The 20,588-nt window shown below is 39.7% G+C and overlaps 1 long non-coding RNA gene across 1 annotated transcript in view; it reads right to left on the bottom strand.

The window, feature by feature from the left end:
- The window catches only part of LOC105876546 (uncharacterized), a 33,965-nt gene extending 16,642 nt beyond the window's left edge, over positions 1–17,323 (bottom strand). The window contains exon 1 of the long non-coding RNA XR_001156538.2: positions 17,234–17,323. This is a non-coding gene — a long non-coding RNA (uncharacterized LOC105876546). The remainder of the gene's footprint in view (positions 1–17,233) is intronic.
- Between the last annotated feature and the right edge of the window lie 3,265 nt (positions 17,324–20,588).

The raw sequence follows: 20,588 nt of genomic DNA, 5'->3' as shown, positions 1-20,588 counted from the left end.
GGCAACTTCTACATTAGGCTGCTGTGCCGCGTATCACATACCTACACATCTGGTTATGATATCAATATAAAAACCATTTTGATTCCCAGAGCTGGCTCATGTGTGGTTTCACTGACTTAAGGCTTATTAAATAAAACTTCTGAAATAAAAGACACCTTTGTGTGAATCCATTCTTAATCATACCGATCAGTTCATTTGGAACAAATAAATCATACCAACATCTGAGGTGTCTTCTGTAAATTCCTTTGTTTACTGATAATGTTTAACATATGCACATGTAAAATATCCGTTGCTCTTAGCAAGAAACCCAATAAAGCATTTATAGATTCAGTAACAATGACTGTTTCATGACGGTTGCCATGTCCATGAGCAAACCTCTTAAGTACTCTCTAGACTAAGATCTAGTGTATTCTCTCATTTCCAAGAAAAATCTTAGTGAATGAACTGATCACACTTTTCTATCATATCCTACAATAAGGCTTGTGAATTTTAATATGGAAATGTGGGGAAAAGAAATAATCAGAAGAAGGACATCATGGTGTGCTTGAACATGTGTGGGCTGGGAATTAGGAGACCTGAAATCTTACCCTGGCTGTATCACCCCCAAACTATGCTTACTTGGCTCCCTAAGCCCCAACTTTCATATGTTAAATGAAGATAGTGCCTAGAGCACTATTCAAATGTATTATTGGTATTATTATTATAATTGAGAAATGACAGTGGGTAGTTATCCTGGACCCTGAGGTTGTAAATCATCTGTAGGAAGCTGTTCTGACCTGACCTCAATTATCTAGTTACAGGATTCACTCCCTTTCTGTTTTGCCTGTGGAGCCCTTTCCTGGCAATATAACAGTAAGATGATTCTATTATTGCAGAAATTATCAGTGCATGCAGTATCCAGTGCTGTAGTTGGCTGTGATTATCTGCCCATCAGAAGCCTTTAGATTTAGGAAAGTAGCAAAGTATCAATGTGAACTACACATAGGCTGGCAGAATGTCTCATTCATGGTGTACCCCAGCACTTATCACAGGAAGATGCATAATAAAGTGATTAATGAAGTAACAAATGAAGGAATGGCTTTTTATCCTCAAATAGAACCAAGAGTTAATAGTTAATGATCAGGCCAAGAAAGAGAATCACAGAAAAAATTTCTTTTTCCTTCTCTATTTTTTTTTTTTTTGTAGAGATAGGCTGTCACCTAGGCTGGTGTCAAACTTCTGGGCTCACATGTTCCTCCTGACTCAACCTCCCAAAGTGCTGGAATTACAGACATGAGCCACTGCACCCAGCCTTTTTCTTCTAGTTTCTTTGTTTAGGAGATTGTTAACCAGAGCTTTTGTCTCTAGGAAATAAACCTCAAGTGTAAGCTTTCTTAAGGTATGAAATTTAGGTGTTAATAATGTCAGATACCTCACCTAACATACACGATTATGTATTTTACCAGTTTGAATCATCATTCATTTATTTATCCACATATTCTAGACCATGAGTACATTATATTGATTTTCTCCTGCAGTCCCAGTGCTCGATAAATTTATCCATTTGATAACTATTCACTGAGTTCCAGGCACCTCGGTGAGCCAAATATTTACTCTGGTGAAGCTGCCAATGATCAAAACATTTCCAGAACTTTTTTCATTTGTTTTCAGGGCCTGAAGTGTGTTAATTAAATAACACTTTCATTCGTGGAGCCAGTGCACAAACATTGTCTAATCCAGTCCTTACAAGAACCTGGGGGTTATCACGATACACCTTCTGGGAGTGCACTGCTAACAGGATCCTGTTGCACGCGTACTTGAAGGGGTGACTACTAACCATGTCTGACAGATGACAAATGGAGACCGGAGGAATCCGCAAAGTCAATTTCCTAGGTGTAAGAAACAGACTCTCAACTTCTGACCCCCAATTTTTTTCCCATCAATACACCAATATCTTCAACAGTGACAAATCGTTACCTTGAGAGTGGACTCAGTATTTGGGAGACTCTCAAAATTCATTGAGAATTCATTATAAATAACGTGGGGGAACTAAACTGGATGACAGCAGGGGTTGAGGGTGATTGTTTTGTTTTGTTTTTAGTAAAATTGAGGTATTGACACTCAGATGATGTGCCATATTTTCTTGGGTTCCCTGCAGATAATTTTGGGAAACGAATTCTAAATTTTCCTGAGCAGTGTCAGCTTCTCTAAACGAAGCACACAGGACTGTTTCGGAGGAGCAGGACCCTTTGGCGGGATGAAGCATGGATCACAATGAGGTCCATGAATCTTGGTCCTGTGGTCTGGGCTTGATCCTTCCCTGAGCATACACGGCACTTATTGCATTTGTTGTTTATTTTAAAGAACATTAATTAGAGCATAGAACCTGAGGCTTAACAATCACACAAATAAATATATATTTTTAAAAATCAAGCAAACAAATGCAACTTATAATCAAACAAATCCTTACCCAATCCAGAACAAGGAATAAGGGTTGCATTATTGACCTAGAAAACTCTGCCCAGACCTTTCCTTTCATTGGATTGGGACACAAGCAAGGAATGAAGCAGTTTAGTCTAGCTGTACATAATTCTAAATAGAAGCCTGTGTAGTTTCTTTAAAGACCTTAAAGTAAATGAAGTGAGCAACTAAGGCAGAAACCATGGGTTGTGGTTTGCAGATAAGGGCTGCAGCCCTCTGGCCTATCTGTGATGAGGCCAAGGAGAGACTGTTACATAAATAAAAACCCGGAGGGATTTGGGCTTTGACATCCGTTTGGCGCTGGCTGATCAGACTGAACTACTTCACCCTCAGGGGTAAACACCATATGCAGAGTGTGGCTTCAGAGCATAGGAAAGTTCAAATTCTCAGCCTTTTATTTCTTAATTTTAATTTTTAGGTTCATGGCTAAAATCTAACATACTCTCAAGGTGTTTCCAACCCATAGCTATCAGCTAACACAAGCAATCTATGAACTGGTTATTTTGCAAGAGAAAGGACACAGCTTACAGAAATATATATATAAAAAAATCTTTAACCCTTGGCAGATTAGTGTTCATTTGTTCTTTCTCAGGTCCTGCTTCAGGAAACTTCGTAAGAGTGAACTTTCACATTGCAACGAGGTTGTCAGAAGTTATACAGAGACACGGTAGGAGGCTGGACACATCATTGGGCCAGCTTTTAGCAACTCTGACCTGAGAAACTCAGTGAGGGAAACAGCATTTTTAAATACTGAGGCCGATATTGAAGAAAATGGATGGATAAAACAAAACTGGAGACATATACAGTAATAGTTGTCACTTAGCAAAGCACAATTTGTAAAGCCATGACAATTGGAACAAAGCAGTTATTGAATGTTAGAATAAAGATAGATAAAGATCAAAGTATACTTAATTACGAGTACTTCCATGAAGAGTTAATTTGAAGACCAAGTGGAAGCTAGAGCTGTTAAAGGGCCCAGGTCAACTCCATGAGAACCAGAGAAGACAACATAGGTTTCAAAAGGGTTTTTCCTTCTACTCTTTGGAAATGGGAGATTCTGAAATCAATGGATCATTTACTCATGTCTCTATTCTTTTTATTATTTAGACCAGCAACTACAAAGGGACAGACAGGGCACTGTAAAATATAAGAGAACATTAGGATATTTAGAATTTTTTCACAGACTCTTTCAATTAGAGTTCCACTCAACACCGGTCGTGAGAAAGCAGAAGGACGCTAGCAGGCAGTCGCCATCTGGCAGCGTGGCTCTGGAGGTGACCTCCCTCAGCCCTGGGATGGTGACTCACCAACTTGCCCCATGCTGCCCACTCCTAGTGCTTTCCCAACCTCACCTGCCATGCTCATTACAACTCCCTACAAGAGAAGACTACAAGAAAGTCTCACCTTGCTCCACACCACAATCATTGCCGTTGCTAACCACACCCGAACACTTCTACTCCCTCAAGCGTGAATCAGTCAATCTTTCACCCATTCCTGGTTTCCCCAGTTACTGCTCCAGAAAAAGCTCCTTTGTTAAACAAACCTATCATCTCTAGGCTGTTTGGACCCAAACTCCTGCTCCTTGCTTGCCTCCCAAGCACCATGGCTATGCTTGTTGGAACATAATTTTATGTCCTTACATATTCAACTTCTTCCACCTCCCTGCCTTACCTGAGACCTGGCTGTTCTCAGAGGGACCTACACTTCCCACAACACCCTCAAGTAGATGCATGTCTTCCCGTACCTTCCAGGTAGCTAAGGAATGATAAGTTGGTTCGTGTCTTCTTTGCTCCCCCACTTTCAGGCCATTGTTCCTCCTCCCTGCAGACTCTCCTCTCTCCCTCATTCCCTGCCCCACTGTTTTAAAAAGAAAAATACTACATCCGTTTTGAGGCTCCTACCACTGAGCTAAACCACCCTCTCTCCTCCTCATTGTGAGTCAGCCACTCACTGACTTCCTAATCATCTGCCCGTCAGTGATAGAAGACTCCGTGGCTGAGAAACACTTCCTTCCCACCCCACTGTCAGCCACCATCTTAGGAGACTTTAATGTGGATAAACAGCCATCTCATCCCAAGGCCACACCAGTGCCTTCAAAGAGAAACAGTATCACCTCCAAATCACTAGTTAAAAATCACACTCCTTTGAACCTTCTAGCTAGCTCACTCACTCACTCAACTATTTATTACTGCAATTGTTCTTTCACATCATTGGGTTCATTAATGTTTTGATCACCCCCTCTTGTCCACTTTCTTCCTTTCTGTTTATTCATTAATCTTATTTGGTCTTTTGTCCCTTACTTAGCTGACTCAGATTCCATAGTATATCTGTTCAGTCACTCTCTTGCAAAAACCTTCCCACCTTCCCACTGCATCTACCTGGAAAACAACAAGAACAACAGCAAACAAACCTCAATTCAAGCCTTCTTCTTATGTCATTCTTCATAGTCTTTCCAAGTAATATTATCTATGGCTTTAATTAATATTATTTAATTAAATAACTAGATGATAAATTAAATTAATTAAATAATTTAATTAATTAATGAATATGCCTTTAAGTAATATTATTTATGGCTTTAAATATCATCATTGACCACCCCCAAATTTATATCTCCACTTCCATGTTTTCTTCTGCATCCTGAGCACATGCACAGCTTGGCCTCTCCCATCAGATATGTTACTAGCCCCTCAAATGCATTGTTGCCAAAATTGAACTGAGGATGTTTCAACCCAGTGTTACTGTGTGAGTAATGGTCTCTCATAAGTCAACCAACCAACAATGTCCTGTCAGTTCTGTCTCCCTCACATTTCTCAAGTCTGTCCTCATCTTTCCACCTCTGCCTTTGTCCATCTGGTTCAAGCCACCTTGACTAACACCATAGCTTCCTCACTGCTCTGCCACAGCCACTCTCTGCACTACTCCCCTGTTCATACTCCAAACAGTGGCCAGAATAACCTTTTAAAACAATTCTGATCATGTCTCAGCCCTCCTTAGCATCTTTCAATGACTTCCATTTGCTCTATGTATAAAGTTAAAAATCTCTAACAAGACCCTTAATACCAGGCATCATTAGGCCTCCTGTCCGTTTCTCAATTGCACAGAGCACTGCCCTCCTTCAATGCCAGACTCTGCTGCTTCCTTCTGCTGCTCCTCCTGGTTTGGTTAACACCTACTTACCCTTAGGTCTCAGCCTAAATATTCTTTAAAAAAGCATTCTTTGACCTATGAGACTACCTTTCTTTGTAGGACTTATAACTAAATACAATACTGTAAGTACTAAATAAAATAAAATACTGTAAAATTATAAATAAAATCAAAATAACTATCCTTAAATTTTAAAATATTCATATATATTTTGTAATTACTGTGTTTCCCCGAAAATAAGACCTACCCATAAAATAAGCCCTAGCAGGATTTCTAAGCAATATAAGCCCTACCCCGAAAATAAGACCTAGTGATGGGCGTGGCTACGCAGCGTATTTACACAACCCATGCATTTCGTTGCGGACCGGTAAAGCAGATGAGCAGCCCTTCTCATCTACCCCATGAGAGCTCTATTGCTCGACATGAGAGATGGGGCCAGTGGTTCTAAAGGAAATAGAGTTGCAAGAAATTCAGGATGAAATTTGGGGTTTGGAGAGTTATGATGATATTCCAGAAGAAGACGACTTAACTATATTTGAATAAATGTAGAGTGTTGTACCATACTTAAAAAAAAATACCCTAAGTGGACACATAGGTACTACAGTAATAGGGTATTGGGCAGGTGGGAGGGGGGAGGGGGGCGGGTATATACATACATAATGAGTGAGATGTGCACCATCTGGGCGATGGTCATGATGGAGACTCAGACTTTTGGGGGGAGGGGGGGAAATGGGCATTTATTGAAACCTTAAAATCTGTACCCCCATAATATGCCGAAATAAAAAAAAAAAAAAAAAACGACAAAAAAAAAAAAATACCACATCCCCTTAAAATAGGCCCTAGAGTGTCTTATTGAGGAAAAATCAATATAAGACCCTATCTTATTTTTGGGGAAACACAGTATGTGTTCTGTGCGTGTGTTCCCCCTGCTAGACCGTAGAGTCCCCGAGTTCAGAGACTGGCTCTTTGTTTGCCACTCTATGCCTAGTAGGGTGGCAGCCATCTTGGTTTGCTTAGAACTGAGGATGTTCCTGGGATGTGGGACTTTTAGTTTTAAAACTAGGAAAGTCCTAAGCAAACTGGCGGGGTTTGTTACCTTAGTCTCTAGTGCCAAGAACAATTCTCAGCATATACTTATTATGCTGATTAAGTGATTAAGTGGAGGAGCTTCTCCTTCTAGCCCTTCAGAATAGTATGGATGTGTAGGAGGAAAGGGTGGAATAGTTGTTTGAAGGACTGAGCTACAGAAATGGTGATTATCCACCCCAGAACTTCCTCCCTGCATTCCTTTGGTGCTAGGAGCAATAGTGGGTTTATTCGAAGGATTACAGCATCCTCCAGCCCTTCAAGAATTTGTGATAGACACATAAACTTCACCACGACTCTTGATGATGTGGTAGGAAAAGCACAGGATGAAAGGGTCTCAGATCCTCCACTCACTCACTATCAGTTCTTAAATCTGTTTCTAAACTTTCTGAGACCTCAGTCTATAAATTGAGATGGTTGAAGTTTCTTTTCTTTCTAGCTCTGAATTTTTTTTTTTCTTTCTAGCTCTGAAATTCTTCAGCATTCTTTACATAGACAGCCCCATCAAGAGGAGAGACTCATGTGGGAAGCCATTCTATGGCTAGAGCTGTAGGAGGTAGTAATTTTCCAGCCTAAGACCTTAAATATGTTCGTAGAGCCCAGCGTTATCTCCTATTTGGCCCCAACTTCAGTGTAAAGCTATTTATTCATTCACTGATTCATTCATCACATATTTATTCAAGTCCTATTACTTGTTTGGAACTGGGCTAGGTGCTGGAGTTCGGCGGTTGCTTCACCTTCTCAAATGAGACAGAGCCTACCAGGTCCCCGCAAGCATGGAAATAAAGGAAAATCTTGAATTCCTTCAGTTTCCACAGGGAACCAAAAAAATACTTGGTGATTCTAGTTCCCTTGGAGGGCCAGTGTTCTCATCAGGTTGCCCACTCACTTTTAAGGCTAGCCAGGTGCCCAGAACTTCCCCTGAAGGAATGCAAGATTTCCCTTTATCTCCATGCGTGGGGGGCCTGGCAGGCCCCTCAGAGGGGTCCCTGCTCTGTCTCACTGTTATACTTATTTTAAGACCTGTATATAGTTTCTTCTCAGGTCCAACATGCTTAAACTTAGATGAAGTAATTTGATGATACGGGCTTGGGAATAGACATTACTTAAATGCCACATCAGAATATGTAGCCTTAATGCAATAGCTCCTGTCATGCTTCCTGTCCTCAATCTCCTCTTGATGAAATAACAATCATGTTGGGTACTAACATCAACTTGTCCATTTACTGACTGTGTAAACTAAGTCTGAATTATTTCTCTATGACAAAATCAGGTTTTTTAATCTATAAAATAAAGAAGTTGGATTGGGTGCTCTTACCTAACTCTGAAAGTCCTGTGAATCTATTTTGCATCTGTATGGTCTCCTACCTGCCAATATGTTTTCTTATACATAATCTTATGAGTTCTGTGGGCGTTCTCAGATATGTGAACTATTTACAGTACTCTAGAAATGAAGAACAGAATGAAAAGAAAGAGATTCACAGCTGATCGACTTCTTTTCAGGATTCCTCTTCTGAATAAGAATCATATGAATTATTTGGCTGAGTGTATTGGGTTGGAAAGACATAGAAAGTACATCTATTGACTGAAGCACAAATGCCCTTTTGTAATTCCAGATGCTTTCTCATAGAGTAGAGTTATGAAATGCAGGTAGTCTGTTTTGCTGCCTAGTCTGTTTTGCAGGTGCCATTAATTAGACTCTTTGACTTCTTTGAATTAAAAGGAAAGTATGGATTTTTTAAAATAGTGGCAAAGAAAAATCAGAAAAGGGATCAAATCAATGAGCTTATGAGGAAAATTACAGTAAAGAGAATTAAGAGAGTAAACAACTTATCCTCCATTGTATCTTTCAGACAGTCCATGTGCCATTTTTCAAAAGTCAGGGCTGTCAGCTGCAGTCTTGATATTTATAAAGCAATAGCTCAAAATTGCATTTGGTCATGAATAGGAGAAAATGAGATAATCACACGAGTGCATGCACACATATTTATACTTACATATTCTAAAGCTTCTTCCATTGATTGTAACCCCAGTTCATTTTTACCATCCTTTGTGTGTGAACCTTTATTTGCTTAACTTTTATCTACACTGCTAACTTCATGCCTTTCTTAGAGCTGAATAAATATTTTTAAAAGAGGAAGACAGAACATGCTGCCATTTGTGTATTTCTATATCTATCTATACATGTCTTTCCCCAGTCAGGAGATTACTAATATGTTCCATGAAAATTATTATAACCTATTTAATCATATACTCACAAAGGCCATATTCCCTTCCTTATCTCTTATGATATTTGACAAAATAAGGAGGAAACAGAATATTTGGATATTGTATTAATAATAGGCAATTGAAGCAGCAACTTGAACCAAGCAACATGCCTTTAGTATCAGCCAGTTCCTAAGCAAGGATCCACGCTGAACACTATTGGGTCACGGAAAAGGACTTCCCAAAATATGGCACCTCCACATGCAGAGTGCTTTGAAAATTGAAAGGCCTCAGAAATAAGCCTCAGAACTGAGGTCTTTTTCTGACCTTTCCCCCACTTCTCTGTCTCTCTGATCCTCTTTCCTGGAAGCACTGGGTGGGACTCTTTCTAGAATTTTCTTATCTGACTTAGAAAGCTTCTTTCCAAAAGAAATATAATTATCTTATGACCTTCTCCCTGGCAATTTCATCAAGTAACCAAGAAAGATCCACCACCAGAGAAGGGTAGTGACTTGGGGTCCTCACCATGCCCAGGCAGGCTTTTCATCTATTGTTTTAAGGGCAGCTCCAAGAGTTTATCTGGGGGCTGTCATCTGCATAATAATCAAAGAGAATCTTTTGTTAACCACTGCCTGAGCACTGAGCCCATCATTCCCTCATTGCCCTCTCCTCTATGAAGAAGGCATGTAAGCTTCAATCACCTGACTCCTCTTTGAGTTCATGTTTTGTATGACTCCCATACACATGGGTGCACATAGATTTGTTATGCTTTTCTCTTGTTTACCTGTCTTTGTTACAGAGGAATTGGTCATGACCTTTTATGTTGGGGAGGAAAGAGATCACCCCTTTTGCACCTCTACAGTACTAGTACTAGTTTACACAGAATTTGAAAGTGTTCAGATAACCAAAGTAATAAATATATTATCTGTTTCCTGAGCAATGCACCAGAAATGATGGAAGCTTGAACTAAAGTTCCATAAAGAAAGAAAGAGGGTCATAGATGCAAAAGATACTGAGGTAACAGCTCTAGGACATGGTAACTGGTTGGCTTTGAGGGTTAGGAGGGAGGAAGGCATTTGGGCAGTGCCCAGATTTTCAGGCTGGGAAGGTGAAGGGATGTTGAGAGCATTCTTGAGATAGGATTTCAGGGTAGGGACAGGATTGAAGCTTCAAGATGATGAACTCAAATTTCCCCATATGCATAAGTTTAAGGAGATCGAGATACTTAGGAAAGTGGATGTGTTAAAGGCAGTTAGGTTTATGATGCTAGACCATAGGACAGAGGGCTGGGCTACAGGCATATATGATGGCTGTCCGGAAAGTATCCAGCCTCAATGGACTTCCTCATATTTCAATGTCACCAGCGTATAAATGGTGGCTGGACTTGAAAGAAGAATAGGAGAACCAAGGATCAGCTGTGTGATGTACTACATGTTGTTCATTTTCTCAGTGCAGTAAGTGGCCTGAGTGTGGGTGAGCTTCCCTCAAACACCGGAATTGCTTATTCTGGCTTCCGTGTGTTGCTATTATATTATTTATAGTCAGTGCTTAATAAATAATTATAAACTCTACGTTGCATTCTTTTATACTCATTTTGTTAGGTAGATAGTTAAGGATTCTGGGTCTTCAATAGGGATTAAAGTGGGCACTTTGCCTTGGTGCAATTGCCCACCCTAATCCTCTCCATATGTGGGGGAGGTGGAAATACCCTACAAATCTGCCAATCATCAATAACTTAGTGTGCCAGCTGCAAAAGAATGCAGAGGACTCTCTCACCAACAAGCCAAGCAGCATAGGTGCCATAGATTCCGGAAATTAACCTAGAACAACCTGCATGTGTAGTAATGCAACACCCAACTGTCCAATCAATGTGGTTCTATGGTGAAATCTGAGGCACTAGGGAGGTCCCAATGCAGGCACTGTGAAACAAGACGCAGGCCGTAAACAGGTCCTTTTTGAGCCCTTCCTTTTGCTCTCCCCTTGCTGCGACAATGGATCTGGTCGTCATCTGTGGCGTGTGTATCATGCTCTGTAAACCTACATCTTGCTCTTGCCCTATAATCCTGTCTTTCTCTCCTCAATAAATCTCATTTTCGTACTGGCCTAACTTTGGGGCGTCTGTTCTTTCTTCAGCCATGGGTGTGTCAAGAACAGACATTTCTGACTAAAACCTGACGATTTGATCAACAGAAAAAGATGTTACTTATTTAGAGAGATTTCTATGAATGAAACTGATGGTCTAGGACAGGCGTTCTCAAATTACGGCCCGAGGACCACATGCGCCCGCCGAGGACATTTATCCAGCCCACAGTGTGTGTTTTTGCCACCGCTGCCTGTCCTGCTTAGCAGCCGACTGGTCCCAGGCCCACAGTGCACATGTGTGGAATGTGCGCCACACTCTCCAATGGCCCTCCAAGGGTCTGAGGGACAGTGAACTGGCCCTCTGTTTAAAAAGTTTGAAGACCCCTAGTCTAGGAATAAGAATAAGAATGTCCAGGCTGGTCCGAGTGCAGTGGTGTTTACAACTAAATGATCCCAACCAGTTACAGATTCCTTTGTTCCTTCTCCACTTCCACTGCTTTGCTTGACTAGCTAAAACAAACAAACAAACAAACAAAAAAACCCAGAATGTCCAGGCTTTCTAAAATGTTAATTAAATTTATAAAGTTTCTTTCCACCTTAAAAAAAGTCTAGGCTTTATTCTCATTTTTGACACTAACTTGTGTTTGATCATGGGAAAAATCTACTTCCATCTCTTTTGTCAGTATCTGTGTCTATAAAATTATGGGATAAGATCCCTTCTAGTTGTAATGTTTTGTACTGTCTGTAGCTTTCAAAAGGGAAACATCTCTCTCACTATAAGTTTCAAATGATAGTTTATATTTCTTTAAAAATGTCCCATGTGCAAAACTCTTCCTAATCCAGCAAAGTCTAATGTAATCAAAGAGGATTTCTTCTTTCTGCCTAGTAATTTTCTCGGTAGGAGAATTTAATTGTTATGTGGGTTCTAAAAATGAAGATAACCTAGAATCTTCATTATACCTCAGATAAATAGTGATCCCAAAATAGCATGTTGGTATAACTAACAGGAAGAAAAGGACTGAGAATGCAAAAGAAATAACTACTGCAAAGGTGCTGCTTGGAAAATATTTCAGGGAAAACTTCTGACTCATACACAATCCATTCATTGGTGCTTGTTTATTTGTTTGTTTGCTTGGGGAAAAAATAGTTTTGGTGAGAATTTTGCACATCTAATAATAGAAACAGAAAACTTGCAACAGTGTTTCTTTAAATATTTTTCATTAATATCCTGCCTCTTTACACTGAAAAAGAAAACTAAGATAGAATTTATTGTTAATTATTCATTTCTACCTAGAGATTAAATAAACAAAGCTCCCTGACAGAGTTTTTTGATGCTTATCTAAGAAATATTTGTTTTATAAACTTAATCATGGTACAGCTCAACAATATTAAAAATGATTAACCAGTTTCACTTTTAAAAAAAAGATGAAACACTCTGCTCAGAAAGATCTCAGCCTTCGTTGAAAGATTTCTTTGTCAATTATGTTCATTATACTTGAAAACAAGTATAAGTATATTACATTGGTGTCAGTAGTATTTTAAGTAGTCTTTTAAGATTTTTTTAATTTTTTGCTTAATTTAATTTTTTTTGAGACAAGATCTCATTCTGTCACCCAAGCTGGAGTGCAGTGGCACAATCATAGCTCACAGCAGCCTCCAATTTCTGGGCTGAAGTGATCCTCCTGCCTCAGCCTCTCGAGTAGCTAGGACTACAGGCATGTACCACCACTCCTGACTAATTTTTAAAAATTTTTTTTGTAGCAACAGGGTTTCACTACATTGTCAAGGCTGGTTTCAAACTTTACCTCAAGTGATCACCCACCTCAGCCTCCCAAAAAGCTGGGATTACAGGCATGAGCCACTGGGCCCAGACATATTTTAAATATCAAAATGGACATTTTCTTATATTCCAAAGGGAACAGCTTTTGTTTGACCTAAAGTAAAATGTTATTGAAATCTTTTGTGAGATTTAATTCCATTTCATCTAATATCCATAATGATTTTGTAACAACCCAAAAGCTGGTATAATTTCTAATACAGTTGTGTTTGATTAACCCAATTAATTTCATTAACTACTCATCTGTTCCTCATGTCGTCAAAATTGCAAGGAAGTTTCAGTCTAGACCCAGTTGCTCCTTGCACAAAAATCCCATTATTGACACAATAAGGATTGCCAAGGAAGAAAGGAATTTTTAATAGGATAGATTCCTTGCTGGGAGAAGGGGAGAAACTGCCTCAAATCCATCTCTCTAACTAAGGGGTATCATGGGCTTTTAAAGAAGGGGCCACATACCTTGGGGCAGGTCGTGGTGTGTCTCACAAGGGGCTACATTCTTTGGGGGCAGGTTGTGAGGGGTGGTGAATCTTGTTTATCAGGAGGTCTGCCCTGGGGCTTCAAAATTTCAACTACTTTCACTTGTGGAAAAGCTATCATTTCAGGCTGAGTGTGGTGGCTCACGCTTTGGGAGGCTGAGGCAGGAGGATTGCTAGAGGACAGAAGCTCAAGTCCATCATTTCTGGGAAACAACTTAAAGGGTCAAGTAGTTAAATAAGGGAGAAAATTATAAAAAATATATAGGGGTTCATGGAATTGGTTATACTCAAACATAGTGAAGTGGCCCAAGTAATGAACTGGGAGATAAAAACAATACAATAACAAAAACCAGTTCTATGTTTAGATATGTTTGGAAAGGTAAGAACATTTCTTTACTGCAGGACTTTTCACAGTCCTTATATGCTAATGTGCACTTTGAATCTGTAAAGAGAATTTTCATATCCAAATAAATTAGGCCATGGATGCTTTTTCACATTCCAGGTCATCTCTGGTGACTAATGAACCATACAATACATAGAATACACTGCTGCTCTTCAGTCTCTAAAATCTACCCCTGCATTAACCAGCCCAGCAGAAAGCTGGGCATCAGGACCACAGCACATCATGGCCCCCTAAATTACTCCTACAGAATTGGCTTTGGCATGATATAAGCCCCAAAGTACAGACCTGTAAAAAGTCTCATATGTGTGGCTTTTTGTAAGGATGTAGAGGGGAATGCTGCACATAGAGGGTCTTTGTTAGGAGGATTGGTGGGAGAAATTTCTCAATTCTCAGCCCTAAGGAAGGTTGATCTTTACGACGATGCTGCTTCATTACTATCCTTTAGATACAGCGAATTAGACTGTCCTTTACCCATTAGCTGCTAAATTGGCTGGAGCCAAGTTTGTGCCTTGCCCCTTGCAAACATGGAACAAGGGCTTCATATCATTTGTCTGAAAGTAGCCTCATTCCTCACTTCCCCCTCTTATTTCCCCTCTGACTTGATCTCCCAGCCACAAAATTTTACTTTGATCAAATCTAGTTATATTGTATGTCTCCTTAAAACTGTTTTCATCCTTTCTGGATGGGGAGGAAAGGAGAAAAGGGGAGGGAATGGGAGAGGAATCAATAGAAAGAAGGAAAAGGAAGAAAAAAAAAATCTATCCTTATATATACCTTGTGAGTCTTGCCAGTTCCTTCTTCCTATGTGATAACCAAAATCTTAAAAATAACTCATAAGTTTTTGCAAACAAGTAGTCTTCAAGAAACTTAAGGCAAAAGGAAAATTCATTCCAAGTACATTAAGGAATGTAAAAAAAACAAACAAACAAAACTAAGCTACACTTATAGAGAGGTGGGAAGCAAAGCTTATTGCCTGAAATGAGAGAGAAAAGATAGTTGTGCACAGGACAGATTAAAGGTGTGAATTCCACAGCCAGGTCCCCAAACAGAGGAAGGTCACAGATAAGAACAAGAGACTGGAAGGATGGAGTTGACTGGGATGCATGACAACATTATTTTGGCAGAACAAGAAATGGGAATGAAGCAACTGGGAGAAGAGATGAAAATTCAAAGCTGCGTGTCTGAATTGGAGTTCATTGCCAACAGGAAAGCCAATGAACAAGGGATTAGATACGGTGCAGTAATAATGTTTTATGAGAATCATGCCTCAACAGTGTAGAATTTGTACTTAGCCCCGTGTACACCTTGTACAAAGTGTAATTCTCCTCCTGCTGTGTCATTCCTTAATGTTATGGCCATCATCTGCATTGCCATGAGGAAAGGGAAGCATTAGTCCTTTAAACTGTTATTACCTAGGGTTTCACTGGACTTTGCTTCTATATTGAGCTGAGGCAGAGATATATTAATTTGGTAAAGTTCAGCTTAAGAACTTAATCACATAAATAAGAGACTAAACGGATGTGATAGATCTAAATCTAAACACTAGAAGGGATCTAAGAGGTCATCTAACCCAAACTTCGTAAATTTTACATGAGGAAACTGAGGGCCATAGAAATTGACTTAGCATTTACTCAGCTTGTGAATTGTAGTTCATAGAAATGTAAACAAACAATAAAAAAAAAATTTAGAAAAACATAGATGAGTATCAGGAATAGGATAAGATCCAAATTCCCTAAGGAAGCCCCAAGGGCCATCCTAACGGGGCCCCACCAACTTGTCCTAGCCTCACTGCTAACCACCATCTGCATCCCTCTTCACATCAGATTCCCTGAGACCCCAGCCCCCACCCCCCACCACCAGCAGTGCAAATGCCCCTTCTCGATGCTGTGTGTCACACACATGCCTCAGCTTGACTTCTACGGCCATCTTTACAATGTTTTCACCTTCTCTTCTTCATCGCTTCGCTAGCTAACTCCTACTCACTCTCTAAGGCTCAGCGTCAGTTCTGTTTCATTCTGAAAGTCAGCCCTGACCTGCCGCCATCATTAGCTCAGTTGAGGCTCTCTCTCTCTCTGGTTTCCATAGCACCACCTTTGGCAATGCATAGAGCTTAAGTGTTGTGGCAATGTGTACAGCCAGCGTTACAGCTCTCGTTACAGCTCTTATTCATTTGACCAGGGAAAGAACCGAGTGGCACATGAAGAGTCAGAGAACAGCCTTTATTCTTCTACAGCAGGCTCAGCACACCTAGTACTACAGCTCTTTTCGTATCTTCCGATGTTCTTCCCTTCCTGCCCGGCTGCCCCTGCTTTTATACCCCTGGTAGGGCTCAAGAAGCGTCCAATCAACTACAAGCTTTAACATCCAATCAGCAACAAGCTTTAACAGCCAATCAAAAACAGTGGGATTCAAAAATTACCCAATCAGGATCATGTAAGCAGCGTGGCTGGAAACAGGCAGCAGCACTCGGGGGTCCCTGCGGCCCTTGGAGGTCTGGCCCCAGCAGTGTGTCCTCCAGCTGGCCAAATGCAGCACTGGCCCGAGGAGATGCAGAGCAATGGGGAGGTGGCAAGCAGCCGTGTCCCGGCACCCGCCATTTTCCGTATCATAAGAGCATGGGTTCCAGGTCAAATTGCCTGCATTTGAATCCTACCTCTACCCCTTACTGTCCTGTGTAGTTTTAGGATTAGGTCACTTAATCTCTCTATGCCTTGGTTTCTGTGCTTGTGAAATAGGAATACTATGTCTATCTCCAAAAGAATATTGTTTTATACATGTAAAGTTCTTAGAAAACTGCCTGACACATAATAAGCACTCAATGCATGTTAGCTACTACTGTGATTATATCCATCACTGATCCTACAGAAATAATCAGTGAGCTCCTTGAGGCCAGAGAGAATGATTTATTATTCATCTTTGTTTTCCAGCCCCTTGCATAGTATCTGGTACATAGTAGATGCTCGTAAGTCTTCTATAAATGAATGAATGGATAAATAAAGTATGTTTTGTTGGTCATTTAGTTTGTAGAGGTGGCTTAGGGCAAGACATATTTCAGAAATGGTAGTAAATTAGAGGAGTGAAAGCAATCAATTGCATTTTGAGGCAGAGAGATCTGTCATTATATCAGAATATTAAAGATTTCTATGAGATACTCTCCTTCATACACCTAAACTCATGGCTGTTACCAGAATCCAATCTCCAGGTCTAACACAACAAGGAAGAGAATTTAAACTGTTCATCCATTACATGAAAGTGGGCCTGTTGCCTCTTGTTACCTCATGCCTAGAGAGTTCTATATAAAATCTCTCTGTTTTTACATTGTTAAAAGGCATTATTATTATGTTATTAATATTATTTAAAGGCATCTTTCCAATGTTAAATGTTAATTTAAGTAATGTGTCATTAGTTTATTAATTTAATATTAAATATTAAGAGGAAGCTTGGAAAGGATGTGTTTTAAATGGAACTAGTTTCAAGATCCAGTGAGAATGTCGACCCTCTCTCTCTATAAACATTTATGTTCAAATAAAATCTTCCTACCTCTTCTCCTCTGAATAGTCTAGGTAGATGTTTGTCAGCAAGAATGAAGGAAAGAATTATGAGCAGCAAATGTCACTCTCTGTCCTTGTGATAGCACAAACAATGAGAATAATCTATCCTGTGTGTTTCTTTCCCATTTAAAAGGGAAAAAAAATTAGTTTCTGTATTCTGAAGGAGCTCTAACACTGTCTCATGAATGAACTTTTGTCCTTCCCTGGCTATTGTTTGGTTTGGACACAGGCAGCCTGGAGTTTTGTCACCAAATGTGGAAAGTGTAGTGATCATGAAGCCTAACAATAGTGCAAAGACTCAGTCTGACAACACTGGCAAAGAACAAAAGACAACATATCTATTGTGGTTTCTAGTTAGGGGAAAGCAATACAAAATTGTAGCTTATTAGGATCTAGTCCTCATTCAACTTAGGATTTAAAGTAAGACACAAATCAAAAAGCTGTAGATCATTGTTTGATTTCCCTCTTTATCAAACAAAGAAAATTTAACTTTGGAAAGAGCCTATGCTGATGACATGGTGCAAGTGGGAGATGACTGGTCTCCAACTTGGTAACCCCCAAATCTGTACTTTCTGCTCCCTATCACTCATTCCTGAAACTTCTGTTGGGAGTTTAATGCTCTTTTCTAGGGCAATCTCCTCCATTTGGTTCTTCTTTGGTGGAAATAAGACACAGGAACTGGCCAGGAGTGGTGGCTCACGCCTGTAATCCTAGCACTCTGGGAGGCCGAGGCGGGCGGATTGCTCGAGGTCAGGAGTTCGAAGCCAGCCTGAGCGAGACCCTGTCTCTACTAAAAATAGAAAGAAATTAATTGACCAACTAAAAATATATATACAAAAAATTAGCCAGGCATGGTGGTGCATGCCTGTAGTCCCAGCTACTTGGGAAGCTGAGGCAGAAGGATCGCTTGAGCCCAGGAGTTTGAGGTTGCTGTGAGCTAGGCTGACACCACGGCACTCATTCTAGCCAGGGCAACAAAGTGAGACTCTGTCTCAAAAAAAAAAAAAAAAAAAAAAAAGACACAGGAACCTATGTACACATGCCCCACGTGACCTTGGGGTCTAGTTGGAGATTTGGAGAGATTGGCTGGATATATCAGCCCCAAACCTAATGCAGTGCCTTTGAACCCCAAAGCGGAGTTTAAAACCACATCCAGAAGCCTTAAGCATGACTTTTGATGAGCAGAGACTGGCTTCATGAAAGTTTAGAAATGGTTCCTTCAATTCTTTGGTGCCTTGCCAAGTATATTAATCAAGGAATTTTCCAATCATCCCTTTAGTTCCTTCTGCCTCTCATGTAATCAGCCTCCTCCTCTCCTCACCACTATGCCTGGGACTTTCATTATCTCTTCTAAGAATTATTTTCATATCTCATATCCTCACTTACTGTGTGACTTTGGGTGACACAGGAATTGTTATTAAACAGTTTTTTCTCTGTAAAATGGAATTAAATGTAGTATTCACCTCAAAGGAGTAATGTCCAAATTAAATTATGAGATAATCCCTATAAAAATGTTAAACCTGACACATAATCAATCAATGTTCGGTCACATCATAGAAATACAATACTCCTAATACATACTTTCTACAAGCTTGATTTCATAAGAAGTATGCAAGTTTTCATTTTTTAGGTTACCATAAAAGATGGTGATTTTTTTTGTTGTTGCTGACACAAACAGCATCTATTTTTTCCCAAACAAAAATTGAATCATGCCAGAGTAGCCCAGAAGCACAGGAGAAGCACATGACCCAGTAATTGTGTAGTAAGGAAGCTTTTGAGTAATGACTGCTGGTCATTTTAAGAACTGTAATTGTACTGTTTAGATGTTCACAGAACAATTATTAACAGACTGTTATTAAAAAGGACATATGTCCTGGAAAATATTGGAAACTTCATTCACAATATTACTTCTATTAATGAGGATTATGTCAAGAAAATGTTAGAAGTTTTTATTTCTGATTTCAGAGTTTAAGTTTTAAGATTTCAGTGTTTTAAGACAACCTGAAAAAAAAAAAATCAGAATGCACCCCCAGCTGAATGAGTAACTGAAGACCACTATACTGAAGCCTCATTGGATGACCCAGTTTGGCTAAAAGGTTCTCTTACAAACAATGCTGTACTCTTGGGAGGAGCTGAGGGTCATCGTGTAGTTCACAAATGGTGCAAATCAAAATTTAAATTCTTAGTTTATCTACTAATTGATTTACTGTATGAGGTAGAACAACTGGTTTCACCTCTCCGAAATTTATTTTCAAAATCAAATAAACTCTACATGTGTTTCTATTTGATGCAAGAAAACTAGCACAGGGATTCCTCTGGATTTTTTGACATGTTTATTTGTCCTTTTTCTCCACTTAAACATGTGGGTTAAAGCTAATTAGGATAAAGTTAAAATTGATTATTTCTACTTCTAGTCAAAACTAACTTTGTGAAGTCAATTTTATGAGAAAAAAATGTCTGCCAAATTTTACTGACTTCAAGGCTGGTTGTTTTTCCCCTATGTTTTCTAGGATAAATGCTGGCTTCTTCCTGAGTGTCAATACAGTAATTACATTTGGCAGCCCTCTCATATTCCCAGGAGTTCTTGGCATTTCATTGTTTGGAATATTGATTTTAATTAGCGCCAGTGGATCAGCAGCTCTCACTTCACTTAATCTGAATACCAACATGTCCAGAGCCTTTGCTCCACGGTTCACTTTTTCATAAAGGGGGGAAACACTTTTTTCACCTTTGAAACTCAGTAGGCTGATTTTTCTACAAGCAGGCCAAGAGCTCTGTGCTGACTGAGCTAATCTGTGAGCAACCAAAAGAATGGAACCAAAGAATGGTTGGTTCATTTTGGTTGTAATATACAGTTACTTACAGGTGTTCCTATTGAGGAGCTATAGACAGGGCAGAGAGTTAAATAGCTCCTGCCAACAAAATCGCTCATGCTGGTAAATAGAAACAAAAAGTCAGTGTATGGCAAAGAAAGCTACCATTTGAGGAAAGAAAGCCCAAGTAGTATGACTGAGGAGTAATAAACATTTAGTACTGCCAAGAGCACCGGTTAGCCCTCTTGGTAGTTTTCCACAGAGGTTTTCTATTCCAGCCACGTCTACTGACATGACCTGAATTTGCCTTGTTCCCTTTCATTTAGCATTGAGCATGACATATTTTTTTTTTTACAAATGCTGGGGTCTAAATAGCAAGTAAATTTCAAACTTCAGGAGAATATTTGTAGGAGGGTGGGTGGAACCTACATTGAGGAGCCCTTTTAATCCTTTAATGAATTTACTGAGTTGATTGCTTAGAACTTGATTTCTAGAGATTGAGTGGTAAAAAAACTCGTGATTTTCTTTCTG

Source organism: Microcebus murinus, chromosome 7 (assembly GCF_040939455.1).
Source record: "Microcebus murinus isolate Inina chromosome 7, M.murinus_Inina_mat1.0, whole genome shotgun sequence".
NCBI classification, from domain to species: Eukaryota; Metazoa; Chordata; class Mammalia; order Primates; family Cheirogaleidae; genus Microcebus; species Microcebus murinus.
This window is presented reverse-complemented; position numbering and strand designations above follow the sequence as displayed.